This window comes from Canis lupus, chromosome 2 (assembly GCF_048164855.1).
Source record: "Canis lupus baileyi chromosome 2, mCanLup2.hap1, whole genome shotgun sequence".
NCBI lineage: Eukaryota > Metazoa > Chordata > Mammalia > Carnivora > Canidae > Canis > Canis lupus.
In genome coordinates, this window is record NC_132839.1 from 46,539,436 (window position 1) to 46,560,817 (window position 21,382).

Sequence of the window (21,382 nt, forward strand, 5' to 3'; positions counted from 1 at the left end):
GCCCGATGCGGGACTTGCTCCCAGGACCCTGAGATCATGACCTGAACCAAAGGCAGCTGCTCAACCACTGAGTCAGCCAGGTGCCCCAATAACTAAAAGTTTTTGATCCAGGTCACATAACGTCAAGAATCTGAAGATATATGTTCCTATGAAGATATATGTTCTGTTTAAAAAGGACACATAAGCGGAGTTTATAATTCTATTATACTTACAAAGCAACACCTGTTTATTTTTGAAATTTAAAACATGTATAAAACTCTCACATTGTTGGGTCTCTGGGTTTACACCAGCATCGCAGATCAACATTCGTAAGCCTATGTGCTTATCACTTAAAGGGGGAAAAACCCTCACAGGATTTCTGTACTTTGAAATAAATGTTGGCCCTTTTGAAATGCACCATGAACCACAGGATGTATTGTCATTTATGACAGCTCACAAAAAAAAAAAAAAAAAAAAAAGGAAAGAAAGAAAGAAAAGAAAGAAAGAAAGAAAGAAAGAAAGAAAGAAAGAAAGAAAGAAAGAAAGAAAGAAAGAAAGAAAAGAAAAGAAAAGAAAGGATATGTGTCCAGGCAGGAAAAATTTCAAAGGCATCCGACGTAGGCCTTGCCTACCTGGAACGTGCTTCCAGAATTTCACTTCTGGCCAGTGATGCCCTTCGCTGCACATGGACTCCACAGACGTCTGGGCCAGAAGAGCCAAAGGGAAGGAACTCCTCCCGGCGAACCGCACAACTGAAGTGAGCGGGCAACAAGATTAGCCCCAGAAAGCCATTCATTATGTGTTTTCAATATCCTCTAAAAGGGTTGCCCACCCCTAACTACATATTTATACATATTTACTTGATAATCAATAAAGGAAAATGGCTGCATTATTTTGATTAAAATATCAACTCAGCGTGTGACTATAAAATCACGTTGAAGAAACCAGAAAAGCAGGAGAGAGGAGTTCATGGTCCCCTCCAGCCTATGATATATGATATTTTCAGGCCGTGAGGAGAGCAGACACATTAAGAAAATAGTGCTAATGATATTAAAGTACTTTACAAGGCTTGTTACTAAGAGCTGACAAACCTGTCAAGTGTATAATGTAGGAGGCTATCGTAACGTTCTCAGAAAACCATACCTCTACCCCATTTCACTGCAATCTCCTAATAATGGAGCTGCTATAAATTCTAGCCAGCAATGGGACAGAGCCATGGCTTCTCACCCCAATGTGAGGACATGATAAATATAAAAGAAAATGGCTGTCACTCTTGGCGCCTCCACCTTATTACAAAGTCTTAATCTTACTGGCCTCAGCACCTTTTATCACCGCCTTGTTATGAGCTGATGGCTTTTTTATTTGCTGGGAGATGGAGGATGTGTCATTTGATGTCCTTTTATGTAGCCACTGCTCTGTCCTCTCATGAAACACACACACACACACACACACACACACATTTTATATGTTTATTACAGTAACCGATTAAATGCGAGACTCATGCTGTTGGCTCAGGTACCATGTGTGCCTGGGATTTCACGGAGTCTGGATTTAAATACATCATTAGAAGTATTTCTGTGAATGGGACCCAAATAGGAAATTAATTTCTCTCCGCACTGGAGATACATAGAGCGTTTGCAGTATCCGTGACTGTTTATTCTCGCTATTATTGGTACCGGGGATTGGTCATTCTCGGCTCCAAGGTCAGCCGGAAATCCTAGCTCTTGCCTTAAACATCCAGCTCTGAGGAAGGAGGCCCTTGTAAACACCGTGGAGCTCAGACTGGCTCAGGTTCAATCAGCTTGATCCTTAAGAGGAGATAAATTGCAATTATCTAAATATTAGTCTAAAAATCTCACAGCTCACTTCCCATCTTCTTCATTTATGGCAAATGAAGAGTCTGAACTTCGCCTGAAACACTGACCCTGCCAGAACCTTTATCCACCGGAACTGCTGCAAAGTGCTGGCATCAGGTACTTAACAGAACCTGACATTGATGGGCTGGTTTCAAGCTGTGGCTGGAGACTCCATCACTAGATCTTATCTTCAATTTGTGTCCATAAAACGCGATGGCCCTGAGTGTCTACGCACAGAGAGCTTTATCCTGTCTGTTGTGCCTGCCAGCTGAAAATCAGACTCCCGTGTTGGGAAATTGCCAATTTCATGCAGGGGTGGGACTTGCTTGGTGTCTGTCTGCGTTGGAGCGGGTGCTCAGCATATGTTTCTCTTCACCCAAGGCTTCTGCATTCCAGAGTCAAAGGCCAAGGGTCCCCCGGAGATTTATTTCTCTATATCTTGTAGGAAATGGCCAAGTTGGTTGTTCCAGTCACTGAGCCTATGTATCTCCCATCTCAGAGGCAGCGTCTGCTGGAAGCTGGCAAAACTGGTTTACAAATAAAAATGCAGTTCCATGGCCAAGGCCTCTGTTCACTATGTTCCATCAAATAACCAATTTGACTAAGTTTTTGACATAATGGATTTTTCGTTTTGCTAAAGAGACATAACTGATAGCTGGTACCTTGAGCATTGTAGAGGTGAAATTCACATTCTCTCCTTATTTATTGCGTCATGAGAAATTGATTTCACGGGAGCCCATTTTGTTCTGGTATCTAGTGTGGGGCCATGAGAAGAGATGGAAAATACTTTATGTTTTTTTCTTCAAAAAGGAAAGTGTTGGAGTACTTCTGTTTCCTGGATGCATTTGCCATGTGAGAGCTAAAATCTCCTTGAGCTTCCTTAGCACCCTGACTTTTCACTTGTAATTCTGCATTTATGCTTGAAATGCAGCTTTGGCGTGAGTGCACACCACCACTGGCCCTTCCTGTGATTGTCCCTGAAATAAGCCATTCGTGATTTGCCACTACAGGACCTGATGAAAAACCTAATACGTTGGAAAAGGCAAATTGCATGTCTAGAAATTTATTTTAAAGAGAAATAACTCGAGATGCCTGGGTAGCTCAGTGGTTGAGCATCTGCCTTTGGCTCAGGGTGTGATCCTGGGGTCTTGGGATTGAGTCCTGCATCGGGCTCCCTGCAGGGAGCCTGCTTCTCCTCTGCCTATGTCTCTGCCTCTCTCATGAATAAAAAAAAAAAAAAATCTTAAAAAGAAAGAAAGAAAGAAAGAAAGAAAGAAAGAAAGAAAGAAAGAAAGAAGGAAAGAGAAAGAAAGAAAGAGAAAGAGAAGAAAGAAAGAAAGAAAGAAAGAAAGAAAGAAAGAAAGAAAGAAAGAAAGAAAGAAAGAAAGAAAGAAAGAAAGAAAGAAAGAAAGAAAGAAAGAAAGAAAGAAAGAAAAGAAAGAAAGAAAGAAAGAACCCTCCCTGTATAAGGGTTGGCAGTCCCCCTCACAATCCTCCTCTTGCTCCTCTTCTTCCTTCTCTCCCCAAGTACAAAAAGTAACACACAGTGAAATCCACACATGCACAGTGATGAGAAAAAGCAGTCTGTTTTGAGGAACCCAGAGATTCTTGGCCCCTCAAAATAAGTGAGCAGATTAACCAGTCTATAATTTAACAGTATCTCCTCTCATTGACTTTCACTGTGCATCCCTCAGCCTGCTTGGAACAGATGATGAGGAGTACACTCTTCATGCTGGTAATAAGAGCATTCCTTCATGTCTGAACCGCATGTTACAATTTACAAAACTTTTGCCAGTATATTTCTTTCATGTCATGCTCTGGTATAAGATAGGGTAAATCTAACTATATGCATTCATCTGACAAGGAGGAATCAATGCCAGGGTTGCCAGGTAACACCCAGGATTCCCAGTTAAATTTCCAGTTCAAACAAACAATGAATACTTTTTAGTATATTGTAGACCAAATATCTCATGGAACATTTTTCAACTTAAAAAATTATTATTTTTTATCTGAAATTCAAGGTTAACTGGACATCCTGAATTTTTTGCTTACTAAGTAAATAAGCCCTGATGGAAGGTCAAAGAAGAATTTTCCAGTCGTGCAAGTAATAAATGGCAAGAGTTGCTAAACTCGACATTATAAAAATTGCCAACTATACGATTTACATATATTATCTCATTAATCCTGACAGTAGGAAATTATTCTCCCCATTTTCCAGACAAGAAAACTGAGACACCCAGGGAGTAAGTAGCTTGCTCAAGGTCAAAAAGCTGGCAGAGTAAGGAGGGCTATAGATCCAGACCGACGCTTCTAAGCCCCCTAATGTCTTCACCACTCTACCATGTTCAGGGAGCTGGGATGCTGGCTCTGCCTTGCTGAGTCTCATTCGATTGCATGTTTCAGGCAACTGCTTTGTGGCTTGCAGGCCAGACACTGGAGACTCCATAAAGATACTGGAAGATTGTCATCCACAGGTGTCCACTGTGCCCCGGAGTGCCAGCTTCCCTTTGGAGAACCATTTAGATGAGATTTTGCACTAAGGGCATCTTCACTAAACTGCTTTTGCTCTGTGCTGAGAAAGTCAACATCACCAAGTGGAGTCTGACTTGCATCAAATGAGATCTAAGGCACAGATATATATATATGATATATTTTATACATATATAAATATAAAATATATATCAAATATATAAAATATATATTTTTATATAAAGGAGATTACATTGCCTAAAGATGCTGTATATATGTATATATATACATATATATACATATAGGAATATATATATATATATATATTCCTCCAAATAGAGAAAAAGGTGAGAGAAAAAAATATTTGAGAAGGAAGAAAATGTGTTGCAATTTTTACATCTGTTCCACATCTGCATGCAAAGGTGGACCTTAGAGCTTTTATTTTTTTCCTTCTGAGCTTTAGATCCTGTTCTCTATAAATTGCCAACAATACACGTTATAGGATCTCTGGATGCCCAGACAACGTGGACACATGAATCATACCATTACTTAGCTCTCCTGTGCTTTTATTTATCTGTCAATAAGTCAGTGAGTGTTTGGTGCCTCAGTTGTGGTTTTAGAGGGTCTGGCATGCTTCCCGACACTTAGCAAACCACCAATGCATTTTCTTTTTCTACTTCCTATGTAGCTCCCTTTCAAAAATGTCACTGCCTTGATTCACTTGCTGCTTCCTCTCATGTTCCAATGACATTTGGGAAACAATTTTCCTGGTAGAACTGACTTCCCATATTCCCCACCACTACATGGGACTGTGAGTCAAGATGCAAATTAGCATCCCCCTTGGAATCTCCACCCGAGGAAAGTGTAAGATGCACTAATTACTTTGTTGTGACTGCTTTGTAATCACACGTGGTCATGCATTAGCAAAGTGAGAGAGCACTGACAACAATGCTAAGTGGTACGCGTTATGGCTATTTTCGTGAAGGAGGATCACTCTCTTTCCCAATACTGTGTGCAGTAGAAGTGAAAGCAATTTCTTCTTTGAATTTGAAAGGAAAACCCACTGTAAATATGCAGAGCTGGTGAAACATTTTTAAAATTTCACAAGTCCCATTTTGTTTCCAACCCCACCCTCTCAAGGTTACAATTCAGCCCTCAGGCTGAAATCAGGACACAGGAGGAAATGGCATCAGAGAAGTGAAAGACAAGCCAGGCAAGGGGGGAAAAGATGGGAAAGAAGTTGGAAAAAGAGGATATAAGACATGGATTTTTTTTTAAGATTTTATGTATTTTTTCACGAGAGACACAGAGAGAGGCAGAGACATAGGCAGAGGGAGAAGTGCTCCACAGGGAGCCCCATGCAGGGTTTGATTCCAGGACCCCAGGATCACGCCCTGAGCCAAAGGTAGATGCTCAACCACTGAGCCACCCAGGCATCCCCAGATATGGATTTCTTAATCTTCTTCTTCTAAGTTTTAGCCCAAAGAGGGCATTTAGAACCTGGTAAGGGGTCAGTTCAGAGCCTTCACACATGCTACATGGGGGGGCTGCCCTGTCACAATAAATCTGGGGTGGCAGCAGAGTTAGAGAAGAAGACATCGTTTACTTTTCCCAAGCTTCACTTCAGTTAACCTGGAATGGGTCCAGTTTAGAGAAGCGCCCATGTGCACCCTAGATAGGTAACTGGATGAGGGACAGTCAACCTGCCATGGGGCACACAGGGACCAGGAGGCAACATGACTCCAAAGCAGAGGCCGTCAGATGCACAGCTCAGACCCAGGGACATGTGAGCCATTTGACTGTGACTCTAGAGGAGGCAGTGGGAGATGCCATGAGGCTGATTCAGGAGCACTGGTGGGCCCCAGTGAGGCTGAACAAGGAAGATCATCAATGCAAATAGATACAGGGTGCAGCCAAAGGATGTGGCCTTCACACCAGGTGTCACCTATCCTGGAAGCCACTCAGAGCAGCAACCTCACCCTTGGTGGGAGAAGCCAGGGATTCTTTGTGGACTCAGAGACCCCATCTTTCCTTGAGGCTTGAGAATAAAGTATTCATACAACAATTCAGAGAAAAGAAAGGAAGGCAGGGGAGTCCCTGCCTAACCAGACATTCTATCTAAAGAAGATTACAAAAAATAAATAAATAAACAAATAAATAAATAAATAAATAAATAAAAATAAAGAAGATTACATTGTCTAAAGATGCTGTCCAAATTAAACTGTTAAATTGAGATGACTAGATTGTTCTCTTCCATGAAGCAAAGGAGCAAGGAACCATGAGAAAGATCATTAGAGAGAGAGAGAGAGAGAGATTACATGGGAGTAATTGTGAGTAATTGTCAGTAATTGTGTGATTGTTTTACACATGCTTACATAATATATAAATGTGAGTCTCAAAGATGTTTAATTCTTTATGAGCCAAGAGTTGACCTACTCAAGGAACACTGGAGAGGCTTGGGCTTGGAGACCACGAGGAGCCTCACACATATTTCCATCTGTAAACAATGTTGTGATCATGGATAGGGGATGTTTGGCTTAAAGGTACTCTGAGTTGGTCTCATATCTGGGGCTGTGCTCATTGGGAACCTCTCTTATATAAATATTTAGCCCCGTGTTCCTCACGACTTTTCAAGGGACATATTACAAGGGACAAAATATCCCAGTTCAATGTAGACTAAAGAGAAGGGGAACATGTTGTCCTGCAGAACCCAGAAATGGGCAGGGAGATTTGAGGAGGATTTTCCAGCCTTTATCTCTGCCCTTCTCAGTTCATTCTCATGACCCATCTTTCTCATGTGGACTCTTGGCAGTTCTAGGCTAATGCCTCCCTGGCCTTGTACTTTATCCACTAGCTATGTCTTAAAAATGTATTTGCATAAACACCCTTGTACTAGTTCCCCATTGCTGCTATTACAAATTACCACCACCTAAGTGGCTTTAAACAATAGAAAATTATTATCTTACCGTTCTGGAAGTTATAAATCTGAATTGGGTCTTCTTGGGGGGCACCAAATGCAAGGTGACTCAACAAGGGTTGGCAGAGTTGAGTTGAGTGGAGAATCCTTTTTTTTTTTTTTTTTTTTTAAAGCCTATTCTAGCTAGTAGAAATCATGGTTCTTCCTCTTTACTCCCTGAGCCAGCAATGCTGGGATGAGTTCCCATAAATTATCCCTCTGACCTCTCTGCCTCTCTCTTCCACATTTAACTACCCTGGTGATTGTACTGAGACCATGCAGATAATCCAAGGTATTCTATTTTAAGGTCAGCTAACTTGCATTCTTAATTCTATCTGGCACCTTAATTGCCCTTTGCTATGTAACATCTTGTATACATAGGCTCTATTATCAAGATGTGATCGTATTTGGGAGACCATAGTTTTGCCTACCACCCTTGAGCCAGTTGTTTTGGCAAGAGAAGTCAGGTGCTCTGATTGGCTCAGCTTGGATCGGAGTTTATATTCCTCTGGCCAGGGAAGTAGTTTATCTTACCAGCAGCATCTTCTGGAATCACACAATTAGGACAGAGAAACAAAGAATAAGGTGATTCTTTTAAAGAAAAAGAGACGGAACAGTGGCTATACCTTTCCTATACTTCTGATATTTGAATCTTAGAACAATTGCAAACCGCATCAAGGAACTGATACCTCCAAAGGGAGCGAAGGTACAAAGCAACTGAATGTCCCCAGAAGGTCCCAGTAAATCAGATTACAGATCAAAAAGAAGAATTTGTTTTAATACCTTGGAGACTTTGATCGGTCAGCCCTCTGAATATGTTATCTAAAGTCTATATTCTATTACCTCTTTATAGTCATGTCTCCAAAATAGCAACTGTCAAATTGTGCGTCTTAATATGAGGGAAAGACTTGTGAATGGAGGCTGAGAAGTGGATGTCCTTCAGTGTGCATGGGTTAGAAGCAGAATGATTGGGGCGTTCTGCAAACCACACAACCTCCAAATTCTGAAAATGCCCTCCAAGGAGATGCTGTTCCTTTGTGTGAGACTTAAGGCCCCAGAGGCTGATACTACCATGTGACCCTGAGGTATTCCTGAGTGGTGCCGTCAGGAACAGAAGATTGAGCACAACCTAGCTGGGAGTTGGCTTGAAGAAGATCCCTTGAGGAAAAGGGTAGTTAGGCAATTGCGCTACAAATAGAAGTATTCAGTATTTCATAGCAGAGAAAATTATTTCAGAGCATAGCGTTCAATAGAGGAAGAGTAATCCGAGTGTTACAGTAGGCACAAATTAAGTATGAATTTCCTGGATGACATTTTAAAAAGTATGTGACACAATTAGAAATGAAGCTGGCATTGAGAATGGCAGCATTCCTGATTGCATGTGGAAATCTAGGATTTATCCCACCCACCTGACCTATTGTACTTAATCTTTCCGTACTGGTTTCCCAAATGCTTTCTCATACATTAATTCATTTGTTTCTTACAACAATCCTCTGAGGTAAGCAGAGCAATTATTATTGTCCGTCAGTTAGAGATTTGTCATTTCAGAGTACCTTGTGCATATGGTTAGTGAGTCTTTATTTCACACTAACCAACCTTCCTTCCTTCCTTCTTCCTTCTTTCTTTCCCTCCCTTCTTGCTGAACTTTCTTGACTGTTTTCTTTCATTCTGCCTTTTCAAAATCTGCTTCCTTACCAAATTATGAATAGGTAGTATCTCCAATGCCTTCCATATTTCTTAAAAAACAATTCCAATCTACCTCTTTTTAAAGATTTTATTTATTTATTCATGAGAGACACAGAGGGAGAGTGTCTCTCATGAATAATGAGAGGGAGAGAGGCAGAGAGAGAAGCAGGCTCCATGCAGGGAGCCCGAGGTGGGACTCGATCCTCGCTCCCCAGGATCATGGAAGGCAGCACTAAACCACTAAGCTACTGGGGCTACCCTCAATCTACCTTTAGTGGGAACTCAATTCATGCTCATGGAATGCAACTTCAGCAATACTCATGAGTGACTGGGGAAATGAGGAAATGTGGAAACAGGAAAGCTTAAACATATATAACCTAAGCATATTATTCAGTAGCTATAAACAATAGCTTTAACCTAAATCCAAAGAATTAAATCCATAATAATAGAAGCATACATTTGGTTAAATTAAGAAATAAAATTGATGAGACTACATCCTCATGCTAGTCTAAAAAGACACCAAGAAAATAGACAAACTACTGGCATTGTCCAACCAAGAATTTAAAAATGAGTAAATAAATAAAATAAAATAAAATATATTAAAAATTAAAAAAAACTGTAGGAATGGGGAATACTTTAAAAGAATGATATGAGAATATTCTGTACTCCTTCATGCAAAATATAGAAATCATAGAAAAATATTTTCTGGAAAAATATAGAGTATCAAGTTTCTATCAAAAAAAAAAACCCTGAATACGCAAATAATCACAAAAGAAACTAAACCTTTGTTAGAGCTCTGTTCCTAAAAGTGACTCCAAACTTTGAAGATAAGTTTTATAGAAACTTTGTATAAGCATCTATGTGATAGAAAGTGTCCCAAGGCACAAAGAAAAAAAAAGGACATCTTTCTAATTCATTAGATGATGGTAGTATAATCTTGAAAATAAAATTGTGTAAAATCACAAACACACATAAACACACACACAAACCCATTCATCCAAAAGAAAACAGTAGACCAAAATGTGTATTACAAACAGATGCAAATACTAGTGAATTCAATCCAGCAATGGGCTAAATGAATCATGACCAAATAGGGTAAATCTCAGAAATGTTAAGATGGTGCAGCATTGAGAAATATGTTAATATATGTCACTATATTAAACAAACGTGAAAATCAAATGTATATTTCTATAATAGTAACAATAATGATAAATAATAACTCCTATTGAGTGCTATGTACTAGACACTATTTTAAACTTTTTAACATTCATGAATCCACTTAATTTTTAAAATAACTTTGTGGAGTAGATCCTATTATTTCTCCCTCTTTTCAGATTAAAAAAATGAGGCACAGGGAAATTAAGTGGTGGAATGACACAGGATATGCAGAATTTGGACTCTCCAACTTGCTCTCTGAACCAATGTGTTATGATGCCTTTGTACAGAGAGTATTAATGATTTAACTGAAAAAAAAGTAAGTGATGACAACAACACAACTTATGCTAACATAGAAAAAAAATGCTTCTATTTGAAATATGGAATCTACCAGAAATGTATAGTCCAAATCATACTTATTTCTAGAATGTTACAATCATTCCTATCAAAGCTCACACACAAAAAAGACAGGAGAACTGACTCTCATTGCTGCTATTTAGCACTGTATTAGAGATTCTGATTAATGTATTAAAATGAGAAAGACATGAGAGATAATGTTAAAATGGAAAAAGAGAGAGGGTCATAATTTACAGACACTATCTAGGAGTTTTAAGAAAAGAATGGACATACTTATTGTGAGAATCACACAATTCAGAGGATGCTGATCAGATCCAAGATCAATATTGTAAAAGCAATATGCTTTCTTAAGACAAGAATAATCAACTGGAGACTATAATAGAAATAAAACAGGTCTTTCATAACAGTAATAAACACCATCATTTACCTAGAAATAACAGTAATTAGAAATAAGAAATGCCTGTGTGAACAAAATAATTAAATGAAAATTAACCACAAAACATAAAAGAATACATAATTAAATGGTGAGTGAAGATGTATGTTAGAAAAATTCAATATTATAACGATATAAATTTTCCTAAATATATCTATAAGTTAAAAATGATTCAAATAAAAATTGCAGTATGATAGTTAGTGGCACTTCACAAGCTGACTCCTCTGTAAAGAGAGTCTAGAAAGTTTGGAAAACAATGATGCTAAGAGAAACTTCATTAGATTATAGAACAAACTGCAAGCTTATAATAATTAAAACTCTGGTATTTGCAAAGGGACAGAAAAAATGTATGAGTGGAAAAGAAAATAGAGAAACAGGTCTTTGTGTATCTAGGAATTGATAAAATTTATATTTTAAATTAGTAGGAAAGGAAAAACATTTAAGATATGTCAAATTGGATATCAAACTTTAGGGAAAAAGTTCAAGGTAAACTACTTCACAGAAAAGAAAAACTTTGGGGCATCTGGGTGACTCAGATGGTTAAGTGGCTAACTCTTCATTTCCCCTCAGGTCAGGATCTTAGTGCCCAGCATGAAGCCTACTTAAGATTCTCTCTCTCCCTCTCCTTCTACCCCTGCTTCCCTACTTGCTCATGTGAGTGTGCTTGTGCTCTCTCTCTCAAAACAAATAGTAAGTAAGTAAGTAAGTAAATAAATAAATAAATAAATAAATAAATAAATAAAATTTAAAAAAAGAAAAAAAAGAAAACCATTTTAGGTGTACCACAGAGATACATGCATTTGAAAACCATAAAAAAAAAAAACAATAAAATTTCTGGATGAGGGATGCTGGGTGGCTCATTAAGTGTCTGCCATCGGCTCAGGTCATAATCCCTCGGTCTGAGGATCGAGTCCTGCATTGGACTCCCTGCATGGAGCCTGCTTCTCTCTCTGGCTGTGTCTCTGCCTCTCTCTCTCTGTGTGTGTCTCTAATGAATAAATAAAATCTTAAAAAAAATTCTGGATGGTATTTTTATAATCTTGACATGTACATAACCTAAAACCTTAGAAGACTATTATATCATCTATGATGTCATAGTATAACACATTTTTTTGAGTAAGAAAAGACTTCATAAACCAAGAACAAGTACCAGTTTAGAAGAATTTAATGTTTCTAGTCAATTATTACTATCCAGAATTTACAAAGAACTACTATAAATCATTAAGAAAATAATGTAATTCTTTGTTAAGATTCGTTACATTGAATTAAAAGAAGTCTAAAAAAATTTAAATTGCAAAATATTTGAATATACTCTATTTTTTAAAAAAGATGAAAACAACCAGAATAACACAACTGTGAGAGCCTCCTTTCACCATTCCTAGACTCTGAATTCCCTCTCCTTCTTCTCTGTCCCCCAGAAACAACAACGTTTTTGTTTTTTTTTTTCCACTTGACATATCTTAAAAGGTTTTCCATTCTAGGCATTTATAAGGGCTGTCTAGAATCCTATGGCACAGCTGAACCAAGGTTTAGATAATCACTTACCTACTTGGTGGACATTGAGATCATTTCTAGTGTTCCACTGTTAATAATAAGTCCTTTCTGCACCCATGATGTAAAATTAGTTTTCAGAATAAATTTCTATTACTGAGATAGCTAGGTCAATCTATATTTGAGTAAAAAACTTCCTGCCAACTCCTATCAACCATATATGAGTATGTATCATTTCCAACATTTGTTTGTTAATATTTTGTTAATTGTTGTCAATATGAAGGACAAAAATTGGTAATAGTTTCTCCGTTTGCTTTTGTTTGGTGACTAGTATTCCATAAACATGTTGTTTTATAAATTATTATTTAGTTGTTTCCTACATTTATTGTGTCTTTTTTTTCTTCCATGAATTCACTGTTCATGTTTTGCCCATTCTATAGGACTTCTTACTGATGTGTAAGAACACTTTATAGTTGAATATTAGAGTTTTAGCTCAAATCATTACAAACATTTTCTTATGGTAAACTTCCAAAGATAAGTAGCAGTTTATTAAATTATGATGAAGCATATTTTAGGCCTAAAGAAATTTTGACTACTTTATTTAATGATATTTAGGTAACCAATCTTATTCTCATCTATTCAGGTAGAGGGCTTAATATGTATAGACAACCTTACCCAAATTAGAGTTACCCCACAATAGAGTTCTTGGGGTACCTGAGTATCACAGTCAGTTAAGCATCTGACTCTTGGTTTCAGCTCAAGTCTTGATCTCAGGGTCATGCATCAGGCTCTCCTCTGAGCATAAAGCCTGTTTGGGATTATCTCCCTCCGCCCATTCCTCTGTCACATATGTTCTCTCTGTCTCTCTCTCGCCAATAAATAAATAAATCTTTAAAAAAAATTTCAAGAGATTTCCTTTAAGCGATTTAAACTAAGGTTCCAAGTCTTATAAAGTAGAAGAACATGGCATATGACTGCCCACACTCTACAATGAGAGGTCAGAATAATTTGACCTACTCAAAAATAATAAACACTATCTGCTTGCCATGTTCTCTATAATTTCCTTAAATAACATTGTGTGTGTATGGTTTGAGGGAGGCAGTTTTTCTTGAACTGAAAGTGGAAAGAGAACACAGAAAGAGGTCTAGCATTGAGAGTTGCCCAAATGTTTCCATTTATGTCATTACTCTCAAAGGTGACATTTTGAGAGTTATAAAGTTAGTATATTTTCTTAGAGGACATTGAATGACTTGCCCAAGTCTATGGGTTGGTGAGATGGATGCTTCTTCCCTTTCCCATTCCTTTTTTCTGTCTCATAAGCCTATACATGTAACCATTTAAGAAATTTTAGTTAATCAGATTAGTTAAGTGATAACCAATAGTGATCAGGTAAGTGTATGAATGTGACACAGTTTCATTTGTTCACCCATTCAAAAGATGTTTCTTTCTCACTTACTGTGTATGAGGCATACTATAGAGGAGAAAGAAAAAAAATATAGAGACTGTCTTGCCTTCATGGAGCTGACCCACACGGGCAGGGGCTGTGTCCTAATTTGACATACCCAGCTCAGAACATGGCACCCACCATTTAGCAAGATGGTAATAAATATGTAGTTAGTCAGTGGGTCTCAGACTTGGACTTTTAATAGACCAGTAATAATAATAAGAAAGATAAAAATAGTGATTGACACACAGCTGATTGTCAACATTGTAGTTTTACCAATAAGGTTATTTAAAAACTACTAACCATTTAATGATTGAAAATATATATGCACTCCACATGGGAGTACCTAAATATTTAAAGCAAATATTAACAGAACTATAGGAAAAAATAGACAGCAATACCATAATAGGGAATTTTAATACCCCACTTTCAACAGTGACTAGATCATCCATGAGAAAGTAAGAAAACAGAGAATCTGAACAATACTATCGACCAAATAAACCTAACAGACACGTATAGTACATTCCATTCAACAGCATTAAATACTCTTTCTTCTTGAGCTTTGACAGAACATTTTGCAGGATAGATCTTATGTTAAGCTACAAGGCAAGTCTTAAAAAATTTAAGGTTGGAATCAAACCTAGTGTGATCTGATCACAGTGGTATGGAAACTAGAAATCAATAATAGAAGGAAAATTGAAAAAATTCACAAAAATGTGTAAATTAGACAATACTCCTGAGCAACTGACAGGTCAGTTCAGGGGTGGCTGAATCACTCTGATGGTTAAGCATCTGCCTTCAGCTCAGGTCATGATCCCAGGGTCCTGGGATCGAGCCTTGCATGGGGCTTTCTGCTCAATGGATAGTCTGCTTCTTCCTCTTTCTCTGCCACTCCTCCCTCTTATTCCTTCTCTTTCTCTCTCAGATAAATAAGTAAATAAAATCTTTAAAGAATGAAAGAAATCAAAAGCAAAGTCAGTAAGTATTTTCGACAAATGAAAATGAATACCAATACATATGATGTGCAACAAAAGCAGTTCTAAAAGGGAATTTTATAAAATACTTACATTAAGAAAATTTTATTAACAATGTCATAAATATCTATGTTAAAATAAATACCGACATTAAGAAAAAAGGTATCAAATAAACAACCTAACTTTACATCTCAGGAAAGTAGAAAAATAAGAACAAATGGAGCTCAAAAGTGAGCTAAAAAAAAAGGACATAATAAAGGCTAGAGCATAAATAGATGAAATCGAGACTAGGAAGACAGTAGGAAAAAAGTCAATGAAACTCAAATTTAGTTTTGAAAAGATAAAACTGACAAACCTTCACCTAGACCAACCAAAAAAGGAGAGAGAGAGAGAGAGAGAGGACTCAAATAAGCAGAATTATAGGTGGAACAAGAGACATTATAACTGACACCACAGAAACACAGTGGATCTTTAAGAGGTTACTATGAATGATTATATGATGCCAACAAATCAGATAACCTAAAGAAATGGATAAATTCTTACCAATATGCAAACTACCAAAACTGAACCATGAAGAAATAGAAAATCTAAGCAGATCAGTAAAGACTAAGGATAGTAAAGCAGTAATCAAAAACTTCTCAAAGGGGCACCTGGGTGGCTCAGTGGTTGAGCAGCTGCCTTTGTCTCAGGGTGTGATCCTGGGGTCCTGGGATAGAGTCCTGTTTTAGGCTCCCCACAGGAAGCCTGATTCTCCTCTGCCTATGTCTCTGCCTCTCTCTGTGTCTGTCATGAATAAATAAATAAAATCTTAAAACAAAACAAACAAAAACAAAATCAAAAAACAAAATCAAAAAACAAAAACTTCCTAAAAAAGGAAACCCCAGATCAGGTGGTTTCTCTGGTGAATTGTACTAAACATTTAAAGAAGAATTAACATAATTTATTCTCACACTCTCCCAAAATACTGAAAAGAGAGCATTCCCAAACTCATTTTATAAAGCCAGCATTATCCAGATGCCAAAGTCAGATAAGGACATTATAAGAAGAGAAACCTATAGGCCGGTATCCTTGATGAATATGGATGCAAAAATTCTGAACAAAATCCTAGTAAAACTGAAATCCACAGCACATTATAAGGACCATACATCATAATCAAGTGGGACTGATTCCTGGGATACAAGGATGGTTCAACATATGCAAATCAATGAATGCAATGCACCACATTAATGAAATGAGGGATAAAAATGATACGATTTTCTCAACAAATGCAGAAAAAAAGCATTTGACAAAATTCAACACCTTTAAAAAAAATTTTATTTATTCATGAGTGACACTGGGAGAGGCAGAGACATAGGCAGAGGGAGAAGCAGGCTCCTCGGGGAACCTGATGTGGGACTCGATCCTAGGACCCTGGGATCAGGACCTGAGCCAAAGGCAGATGCTCAAGCACTGAGCCACCTAGGCATCCCTTGACACCCTTTCATGATAAAAATTCCTAGCAAATTGGGTACGGAAGGAATATAACTCAAAATACTAAGGACATAGATGACAAACCCATAGCTAACACATTCATGGTGAAAAGTTGAAAGCTTTTCCTCTAAAATCAGGAATAAGACATGGAAGCCCATTCTCAACTCTCCATTTGAACCTAGTACTGCAATTCCAAGTCAGAGCACTTAGGTAGGAAAAAAAATAAAATAAAGAAAGACATCTAAATGAGAAAGGAAGAAGAAAGGGGTGCCTGGTGGCTCAGTTGGTTAAGCATCAAGAATCTCTTGATTTCAGCTCAAGTCATGATCTCAGGGTTGTGTGATCACGCCCTGTGTCAAGTTCTGTGCTGAGCAAAGAGCCTGCCTGAAATTTTCTCTCTCTCTCCACTTGTCCCTCCCCCTGCTTGTTCTCTCTCTCTCTCTTATTTATTTATATAATAAGTAAATAGAGTCTTTAAAAAGAAAAAAGAAAGGAAGAAATAAAATTGTCTCTTTTTGCAGATGCATGATCTTACATGTAGAAAACCTAAAGGAGTCCACCAAAAAACTGCTAGAATCAATAAGCAAATTCAGCTAAGTTGAAGAATATAAAATCAAAATGGGAAAGTCAGTTTTATTTCTATGCACTAACAAGAAAATATCTGAAAACAAAAAGAAAGAAAATAATTCCACTCACAATAGCACCATAAAAATAAAATATTTTGTAATAAACTTAACAAAGGAGGTGGAGGACCTGAATACTAGAAATTGTAAAGACACTGATGAGGGGATCCCTGGGTGGCTCAGTGGTTTAACACCTGCCTTCAGCCCAGGGCATGATCCTGGAGTTCCGGGATCAAGTCCCTCATCAGACTCCCTGCATGGAGCCTGCTTCTCTCTCTGCCTATGTCTCTGACTCTCTCTCTCTCTCTCTCTCTCTCTGTGTCTCTCATGAATAAATAAATAAAATCTTTAAAAAAAAATTAAGACACTGATGAAAGAAATAAGACACAGATAAATGGAAAGGTATTGTTTGCTTGTGGATGGGAATGATTAATATTTTTAAAATGCCCATACTACTCAAATCCATTTACCATTCAATGCAATTCCTGTCAAAATTCCAATGGCATTTTTTTACAGAAGAAATAGAAGAGAAAAATTCAATCCTGAAATTCATGTGAAACCACAAAAGAACTCGAATATGCAAAGCAATCTTGAGAAAGAAGGAAAAAGCCAGAGGCATCACAATTCCTGATTTCAAAGTATACTACTGAGCAATAGTAGCCAAAAAGTAAGCAACTGTCATAACACATATATACACACACATACACACACACACCAGTGGAGTAGAATAGATAGTACCAAAATAAACCCACAAATACATGATCAATTAATTTTTGACAAGGGTCAATAAATGAGTTTAGAAAACTGAGTATTCACATGGAAATAATGAAATTGGACCTCTATTTTACACCACTCACAAAAATTAACTTGAAATGGGTTAAATACTTAAATGTAAAACCTGAAACTATAAAACTCCTAGAAGAAAATATGAGGAAAAAGCTCCTCAATAATGGTGTTAGAAATGAATTTTTTTGATATGACACCAAAAGCACAAGCAACAAATAAATAGGACTACATCAAATTAAAATTTTTCTGCCCATCAAAAGAAACGATCAACAGAATGAAATGGCAACCTACAGAATGGAAGGAAATATTTGCAAACCAAATATAAGGTAAGAGGCTAACAACTCAAACATAGGAGAAACTCATGCAACTCACTAGCAAAGAAGGAAAAAAATCTGACTAGAAAATGAGCAGAGGACTTGAATAGATGTGTTTCCAAAGAAGACATACATATGGCCAACAGATACATGAAAATATACTCAACATAGCTAACTGTCATGGAAATGCAAATCAAAACCACAAGGAGTTATCACCCCCTGCCTGTTAGAATGGCTATTATCAAAAAGATAAGAGGTAACAAATGTTAATGAGGATGTGGAGAAAAGGGGATTCCAATGCATTGTTGGTGGGAATATAAATTGATGCAGCCATTATGGAAAACAGCATGGAAGTTACACAAAAAATTAAAAATAAAATACCCTATAATCTGGTAATTCTATTTTTGAATATATATCTGAAAGAAATGATCACTATCACAAAGAGATTACCTGCATCCCCAGATTCATTGCAGTGTATTTCACAATAGTCAAGACATGGAAAGAACCTAAGTGCCCATCAACAGATGAATAGATTAAGAAAATGTACACACATATACAGAGAAAGAAAGAGAGATGGGGGGGTGGGGAAGGAGAGAATGAGAGAGAAAGAGAGAGATTATTCAGCCATAAAAAGGAAGAAAATCTTGTCATTTGTAATACCATGGGTGAGCTTTGAGCACATTATGCTCAGTGAAATAAATCAGAGAAATAGAAATTCTGTATAATCTCTCTTATACATGAAATCTGAGGGAAAAAGGCCAAACTCATAGAAACAGAAAATCAAATGGGAGAGGAGGATGGGGAGATGTCAAAGAGTCAAACTTAGAATTATAAGATCAATAAATTCTGAGTATCAAACGTACAGTGTGATGACTCTAGTTAACAATACTGTTATATGTGATGAAAGCTGTTAAGAGAGTAGATCTTAAGGGTTCTCCCTACACACAAAATTCACAAAATTTGTATTATGTGAGGTAATACATGTGTTAACTAATCTAATTGTAGTAATCATTTTTATACACATATAATCATCACTTTGTACATCTTAAACTTACATAATGTTATATGTCAATTTTATTTCAAGAAAATTGGAAAGAAAAATAAAGTGCTGTGATAGCTTTAAAAATTTTTAAATAAAGACTATTAATCACATCAGTAAGGCAAAAAAGAAAAATCATGTGATCAAATGTTACATGTAGAAAATCCATTTGGCAAAATCCAACACTCATTCATGATCAAAAACTGTCAGTAAACTAAAAATAGAGGGTATTTTCTCAACTTCATAAGGACTACCTGCAAAAAACCTATAGCCAACATCCATCATGCTTGAAAGAGTTGACACACATACACACATTCACCAAACCTTCTACAACTATTGCAAATGACTATAGCAAGGTTGCAGGATACAAGGTTAACATATAAAAGTCAATAGCTTTCCTATGTATCCAAAATGAACAAGTGGAATTTGAAGTTAAAAACAGAGTACCATTTACATTATCACCCAAAAATTAAACACTTACGTATAAATATTTTAAAAATGTGCAACATTTGTTTTTATAGGAAAACTACAAACTTTGATAATAAAATCAAAGATGAATTATATAAATGAAGAGATATTCCATGTTCATAGATGGGAAGACTCAATATTGTCAAAATGTCAAGTTCTTTTGAACTTGATCTATAGATTCAATGTAATTCCAATCAAAATCCAGCAAGTTGGATGGATATTTGGTGGATATTGACAAATTGATTCTAAAGTTTATACGGATAAGCAAAGGATCCAGAATACCTATGACAGTATTGAAGGAGAAAAACAAAGTTGGAGGACTGACACCTCCCAACTTCAAGACTTCATATAAAGTGACAGTAATCAAGACAGTGTGGTATTGACAAAAGAACAGACAATGGAACAAAATAGAGCATCCAGAAATAGACTCACACATATATACTTAACTGATCTTTGACAAAGGAGCAAAGGGAACACAATGGAACAAAGGTAGTCTCTTCAACAAATGGTGTTTAACACTTGGATATCCACAGGTGAAATCATTAATCTAGACACAGACCTTATCTCTTTACAAAAATGAACTCAAAATAGATCATAGACCTAAACATAAAATCCAAAACTATAAAACTCCTAGAAGGTAACACAGGAGAAAACCTAGACGACCCCAGATATTGTGATGTGCTTTAGATACAACATAGAGGATAGGAGCCATGAAAGAATAAATTGGACTTTATTAAAATTAAAAACTTCTGGTCTGTGAAAGGCAATATTAAGAGATTTAGAAAACAAGCCATGGATTTGGAGAAAATATTTGCAAAAGACACATCTGACAGAGGGCTATTAACTAAAATATATGTGGAATTCTTAAAACTCAATACGAAGACAAACAATCCAATCAAAAACTTGGCCAAAGTTCTTAACAGACATCTCACCAAAGATGTGTGGGTGGCATACATTTTTTTTTTTCTATACCATATGTCATTAGAAGTACAAATGAAAACACCAATGAGATAATACTATACACATTAAAATGATCAATATCTGGAACACTGACAAAACAAAATTCATTACAAATGCTATCAAAGATGTGGATCAACAGGGCATCTCATACATTTCTCATGTGAATGCAGTATGGCACAGCCACCTTGGAAGACAGTTGGACGTTTCTCATAAAACTACACATATTCTGGTAAGTATGATCCAGTAGTTATAGTCCTTGATGTTTATCCAAAGAAGCTGAAAACTTATGTCCACACAAAAGCCTGTACATGAATGTTTAGGGAAGATTTACTCGTAATTTCCAAAACCAAAAGCAACCAAAGTATCCTTCAGGCGATGTGTCGACAAATAAACTGGCACATCCAGACAATGGAATATTATTCAGCACAGAAAGGAAATGAGCTATCAAGCCATGAAATGACATAAGGAACTTTATTTTTTAATTTTTTTATTTTTTTAACCAAAACCCAGTTGTATTTTAACACACTTGGAATGAACAATTTAAAAGTGAAAATATTAGAAACATTCCCATATATAATAGGATCACAAAATGAAACATAAGAAAGCATTCCTATATATAATAGCATTACAAAGAGTAAGATACTTATGAGTAAATGTAACCAAGGAAGTACAAAACTATTCATTGAAAAACATAATATATTCTTGAAATCAGTTAAAGATTTAAATAAATTGAAAGACATCCATGTTTATGGATTGGAAAATATAATATTATTAAATGGCAATATTTTCCAAAATGACCTACACTTTCAATACAATCCTATCAAAATTCCATCTTCCTTTTCCTTCCAAAAATAGATAAGTTCACTCCAAAATGTGGAGTGTCATATGTCAAAATGACTGATGTCATATTTAAGAAAACCCT

At 36.7% G+C, this 21,382-nt stretch overlaps 1 long non-coding RNA gene across 4 annotated transcripts in view; it reads right to left on the reverse strand.

The window, feature by feature from the left end:
- Positions 1-21,382, reverse strand: part of LOC140617238 (uncharacterized) — a 123,544-nt gene that overhangs the window by 91,022 nt on the left and 11,140 nt on the right. For all 4 annotated transcript variants that reach the window (XR_012017466.1, XR_012017457.1, XR_012017465.1 and 1 more), the window contains exon 2: positions 612-731. This is a non-coding gene — a long non-coding RNA (uncharacterized lncRNA). The remainder of the gene's footprint in view (positions 1-611; positions 732-21,382) is intronic.